The sequence below is a fragment of the Arachis ipaensis genome, chromosome B05 (assembly GCF_000816755.2).
Source record: "Arachis ipaensis cultivar K30076 chromosome B05, Araip1.1, whole genome shotgun sequence".
NCBI classification, from domain to species: Eukaryota; Viridiplantae; Streptophyta; class Magnoliopsida; order Fabales; family Fabaceae; genus Arachis; species Arachis ipaensis.
Window position 1 is genome coordinate 124,645,880 of NC_029789.2, and position 7,118 is coordinate 124,652,997.

Here is a 7,118-nt window from a genome sequence, read left to right on the forward strand (position 1 = left end):
AACCAGACCCTTTTCTACACCCGTTCCTGGTTCGACCGATAAATCCGGTCCGATTTTTAGAACATTGATCATGTTATATTCTAAAAAATTTTTAATTAACTCAAAAACTCTAATAAAATAATGAGTATGAATAAGTAAAAAGATATGTAAAAAAATTTATTCTAACACAGACGGCTCCGACAGCACACTACATCGCTCCGCCTCCAGACCTCAGGCAGGGAACCAGCACAACCTTCTGCCGCGAAGCACACGCGCCTGCCTATAGAATAGTGAACACAATGGCTAGAACACACCGTCTTCGCAGGGAGACACCCAGATCAAGCTCCACAGCGTCTGCCACACCACTTCCAGACCGGGGCACCCACGACGACAACGACTATTCTTTGACTCTGGGAAGCAGCCGCGGGAGACGCGTTTGTCACAGGCAAAGGGGGTGGGACTTTGGTTAGGAAATTAGGGTTGCACACTATGAACTAGGAACAGTTCCCTTTGGTTCGGCCGGACCATTCTGGGCCGGTTCAGTAGTCTCCGATCGAGCTCCCAATTTACGTTGTCCTATGGATATGTGCGGTTCGGTTTGCCTCTGTTTTGATCCGAATGCTGCTCTCATCCGAACAATTAACTCGCTTGTGGTTTGGTTTGATAAGCGTGCTGCTTTAAGAAACTTTACTCCAACACGATCCTATTTCAACCACTTTCTATTGGATTCGATCTGCGATTTTATACCCTAAACACATACATACATATAACAAGTCTCCACATTAATTTTTATACAACTCCGCCGTCGCAAGTCTTCATAGCATCTTTAAAACCAACATTGACACAACGATATAAATAGCACTATGCATTCTGAGAAAAAACTAAATAAGTCTCATTCTTAACATCGAACAATTATGTTATACCAAGAACACATAAATACTTAAAAATTATATACCTAATTTAACAAATCATGAGTATCTATAATAATGAAAAAACAATTTCAAAGCAAATTATGTGGTTTGAATTGGTTGTTTTGGATTTTAGATATAGATTAGAATTCGAATCCCTTCCATCCAAGCTTCAAAAAAAATGTCTCAAACAAATCTAAATCAATACGGTTATAATCGGTTTTATTTTCGATTTCGATTAATATCATTAGGGTAATGATCCATCAACCCGCTAGTTCTTTTTATGAAGCACAAACGGGAGAATTTATCCTGGAAGCAGAAGAACTACTAAAGCTGCGCGAAACTATCACAAGAGTTTATGTACAAAGAACGGGCAAACTTGTATAGCTTGTATCCGAAGACATGGAAAGGGATGCTTTTATGTCAGCAGCAGAAGCTCAAGCCCACGGAATTGTTGATCTTGTCGCGGTTGCGAATTAGCAGTAATGATTCTGCGCAAATGCACGATTTTCTATTTTTTTTATTCATCTAATCTTCTTATTATCTTATCGGATTTCTTATAACTTATAATATTTATATAAAAAATTTCTATTAATTAGTTTATAACTGCTTTTTAAACATCGGGTTAAGATTGATCTAAACCAACTCAGTATGTATACGACTCACCATGCCAAATGTGAAACAACTTATTAGAAACACAAGACAGCCAATCCGAAATGTCAAAAAATCCCCCGCTCTTCGGGGATGTCCTCAGCACCAGGGAACCTGTACTAGGGTGTATGTGCGACTCGTTCAGATCATAGACTAAGATAAGAAAGGAAAAAAATTTTCCAGTATCGATGTATCAGTTAGGATAGTGAATGGAGCTCTTCCCTTCACTATCTTAACTGAAATAAAATCTATAAAATTTAGAAATGGATAATATAAAAATGATATATGTATATATTCATCTATTGTGTATCAAATTTATGGTTTTTTGGTTCGTAGAAATCCAATCACCTCAATTTACAATTTATGGATTTGATTCCATTTAAACCCTTCCCCTAATTATACATATATAAACCGAACCGCTAAAAACCGTCGGTTCTCTTGGGCTGCCCCAGTTTCCCTAACCATGCTAGAAAGTGGAGACAATACTTCCCTTTCTTCACATTAGCACATCTTTTTTTTTTTTTTCGGAGACCTTGACCGAAAACCTTTTTCCGCCAAAGCCCATAGCCACAATGGCCCACCCACCCATCCAACCCTCTTTCAATAGCTCTCATTAATTACCGGCTAGGCTCACCATATCTAAGCCTTCTAAGCCTCTCCCAAATCTCAACCCCCCACAACCTGCTCCGTTACGGAAGCCAAACTCCCACGTGTCCTGCCTCCAAGCACAAGAGACAAATTATCTTTACATCTTTCTCAACTTTCATATGTACACTAGAGCGTCCCTTTTATATATATGTATATGTGCATAAGCCACGTTTGGCTTTATTTCATTTGGTTTCCTTATGGCATTCAGCCAAGAGAAGGAATCAAGGTGAATATATCAAATAATGATGCTAATTAAAAGATATTTGATGAGCTAAATAATATATATAAGGTTGAATAATATAAAATTATAGTAATATATAAGATTAAATATATACGAGTTACTAATATAAATGACATTAGTAACTTAAGGATAAAAGATATTTGATGAAGCATTAACAAAGCTAAGCTCACCGAAGAATACCGATATTTACTCATATCGGCAGATTTGGAACTTGATAATAATAATATTAACTAAACTCTATTTTTAAATTAAAAATATCAATTACTTAAATTAAAATATACATATAATTTTTATTACTTATGAATTACTAGAATTAAAGTTTTAATTATGTAAAATATATTATCATAAAATATATATATAAGAATATGAATTTGATTAAATTCGAATAGTTATAAAATTAATTTAATTACTTATAATAAAATAATTTCTAAAAATAAGGAACTCCAATTTATAAAAATAAATTTTAACTTATTTATATTTATATTTTCAAAAATGTGGGTGGTTACATTTCTCCCATATGATGAACCCTCCTATCCACCCCAATCCTCAATGAACAACATTCTCATTTTATGTCTCCAAGAGCAAAGGGAACTACATATCATCCTTCAAGAGCGATGTGAAGCTCAATGGAGGCAACTAGAGTTCATGGCTACCTTGACCAATGTAGTAAGTCGATTAGCTTCCCAATGTTTGGATACTCAAGGAACTCCCATGGCCTCATGTGAAGAATCTAATGAAGAGCGGAGCATGAAAGAGCGATTAGAAAGTCCGGTGGAGAACAAGGAGCAGGAATTTGTACTAGAGCAAGTGGAGAAAGTCAAAGTTATTGAAGAAGAGGAAGTGGTTGAAGATTTAGGAGATGCGAAACCTCCATGGGAATCTAGGATTAAAGAACATTCTTCCATGAAGCTTGAATTTGATGTTGAGGAGGAGAGTGCACAACCTCCAAGACAAGTTGTGAATGTAGAATTAGTAGGAATGGAGCAAGAATTGAGTTTCCTTGGTGGTGATCATCTAGCATCAAGTACTCTTGGTAAAGAATTTACTTCCGTGAATGAACTCCTTGAATTTGAAGAACCTTCTCCGGATGAATTTGAAAGTGATATGGATGTAGACTTCTCTAAACCTCCTATTTATGATTTGAGTGACAGAGAAGAGTTGGAAGAATTTGGTGAGGAAAAGCTTGAAGGTGAAGAATCTTTTCAAAAGGTGGAAGGCCTTCGAAAAGGATGGACGGGAGTTGAATATGGTTGGTCAAGAACATTGGAGACTTCTCTACCAAGGTTTCCATCTAATCCTTCATTTGAGTGGATAAAACTTGTCTCTCTTAGCTTTATTGTCCCACTTGAATATGGTATCCTTGAAACGGACGGCCAACTTAGGAAGCTTTGTAGAATGAAACGTAACAGAAGGATGTTTAGGGGTTGGCATTGCAAATTAAGACTCATCAAGGTTGAGATTTCAAGAGCTAGATGCAATGAATGGTTTAGTGCTTATTTGAATGGGGACGCCACATGAGTTGCGACGCCAGATGCATTGCAATGGAGGAGGCGAGCTTGAGCAGTGGGACCAGCAAAACAGGGTCGTGCAGCAACGAAGGAATGAGACAGAGACAAGTTGCTAAAAGAGACATGTTGCGACGGGGGAGAGGAGCTTGAGCAGTGGGGACTGCGGCGGGAGAAGTTGCTACGACGGCGCCAATAGTAGTGAGGATGCCTAGCTGCTACTCTACTCTGATAGGGTTTTTACTTTTTAGGGTTGGGTTTGATCTGCTTGTGGAGAAAGAAGGGAGAGGCTATTAGCTGTGTTTGTTTGTTTTTTTGGCTTTAAGAATCAAACGGTGCCGTTTAATGGATAGAGGAGCAAATCGGGGTGTATATAAACCGGACTGGTTCTATCAGTTCATCGGTTAACTGCTAGTTCATTTAGTTTTCTAACCGATTTTTTGCAAAATGGTTCTATACATCAACCGAACCGACCAAAAGACTGGTTCTCGATTAATCCAGTCAAATCGGCTAGTCCGATTCAGTTTATAGAACACTGCTACTAGGTATACAAATTCAAAAATGAAAAACAAATTATTTCACCTACTGAAATTGACCCTCTCTAAATAGGACACTACAACAAAAAAGCATTTTGCGATGGTTTTTTTTAATGTTTGGCGACAGTTTTAACCCTCACTAAATGTTTTTGCGACGATTAAAAAAAGCATCACGGATTTGAGCGTCACTAGCTGACATAGTGACGGTTTTGGACCACCATTGGTAAGGAGTGTCTCTAAACTGTTTGTGACGGTTTTTGAACTATAAAACCGTCACTGATTTGTAACACTTGTCAAGGTATTTTTCATGCTATATTATGCGACATTTTGAAACTGTCGTTAAATTGCTAAATCTTATGATAGTTTTTTCTTATATTTCAAGGCTATTTTAAACCGTCACAATATTTAGCGACGATTTAAAGCTGTTACTAAATTATTAGTTCTTACGACAATTTTTAGGACTATTTAGTGACTATTTAAACCGTCACAATATTTTTAGTGACAGATTTTCAATTTAAAACCGCCACTAAGTTACTAATTCCTGTGACATTTTTTTTTGTATTTAGTAACTGTTTTAAACTGCCATAATCTCTCCAACATCAAAACTTTCTATTATCTCTCCAGAAATGGTATTGTATTTTAACAAATCCAAATTTTACACAATTTTTACAAAAATAGCAACAATGTATTTTAAAAGTTGAATTCAACAAGTTTTACATAATTATAATCCATAATATGTAAATTCAAAAAATTCTAACGTAATCCAAACATGTAAAACTAACAATTCAATCATAAAATTCCTTTAAATGTTATATAAGAGGTTTATGAAAGGCAAAGAATATGGTCTATGTTGTTGAGGTTTATGATAGACAAAGAATATGGTCTTGTGTCGGTGATTCAAAATCTGCAACCTACAATTAAAAATAAAAAAAATATTTTAGAGAATATTTTAGAAGGATACTCAACAAATCAACAAGTGTTATATAAGAGGCTATGATTACAAACTACAATCATTTTAGAAGAAGTTGATGATGAAAATTAAGTATGCAAGTCCATAAAACTAAGTATAACATATACCCTTATCTTACCTCAGTAGAAAAACCAGGTGGAAATTGACCCCTTGACGATTCACAAGAAAATTTATGCCATAGAGATAGTGGTGTCCCAACACATAGCTAATAAAACATATGATAGGACCTTTCACCTTCATTGCATTGGACAACTCTAGACTGTTCAAATATCAAATAAAATTAAGGTGTCTTAATGTAGTATAAACAGAAATTGAGAAGAATAACTAGCTCAGAAGATGGCATCATTACCTTTTCCAGAAGAATTGTTTATGGTATGATCATGCTAAGAGCACCATAGATCAGCAGTCAGCACATAGATGCAAACATTTTCAACTCTTTGTTAAAAACTTATAATGGAAGTAAAGAAATGTAGCTTCAATCACAATTAAGTAGTAGACTTACATGTTTGGATATTAGCACCACATATTTTACCAGTTTCTCTGAAGTGAATCTCAATGAACTTCCCCTATGCCATTTTTCAATGTTTTTCCATTACCAAAGACTTCTAGTATTGGATTAGTCTTCAATATCTCATACTCTATTCCACTTCCACCACCAACGGCAACCAAATACTGTATTGCTATCTTTGTTGTCTTGGTCTTCCCTGCTCCACTCTCGCCACTGAATATGTAGATAATAAGAATTATTATTGGTCTTAATTCAAATGTGTTAAGGGGCACAATATTTAAGAAATCCAAGTTCATGCAGAATGGAGAAGTATCTTCCTTCCGCCAATGCATCAAGAGCAATGTATCAAGACTTCAGCAGTGAGAAGTTTATCCTAACTAATACTTTTCTAGAGCAGTAAAAGCATGGAGTCACTATGCAACCCTTTTAATCTTGTGTAAGACTTAAAACTAGTATTCAGGCATTACTTGCACAGGTAACAAGATAAAGCTTAGATTGAACCAATAATGATAACTTGCTCATAAAAGGAGAATTCATAAAAGAAGATCGAATAAAACTCTATCGCACGCTTTAAAAGTATGTCGGTTTATTTCTATGGCTACGCTTTTTAAGCGTGACAAAAAAAAGTGCGACCAAATTTTGAATCAATTGTCACTCCATAAAAGTGTGGCTATTAACCTCTTCCGCTACGCTTTTGAAGCGTAGCAAAAAAAAAGTGGCCAAATCTCTATTCAATAGCCACCCTCATAAAAGCATGGCTATTGATCAATTTTGGTCATGCTTCTAAAGTGCAGCAAAAAAAAAAGGTAGCTATAGGTCTTTTTTTTCTTGTAGTATAATTATAGATTGATTTATTTTCACTGGAGAAGCCAGGAAGAAAAGAAAGAGCCAGGGTAAGGATTTGCTCAAATAAAATGTGTAAGTGTTCATAAATTTAAAAACTTCATGCATACATGTAAAAGATAAGAAAAGCAAAGGTTACCCCATATCATTTTTCGAATGGCTGTGTCAATAATGGCATATACATGAGGGCTTTCAATTCTTTTACGTTTATAGGCTTCAATATAATCATTTACCATACAGAGAAACTTTTTTAAAGGAATTTATGGCAACTAAAACATATCCTATTTTTGTCTGAAATGTTTTTGTTTTTCTTTTTCATGTGTGGCACT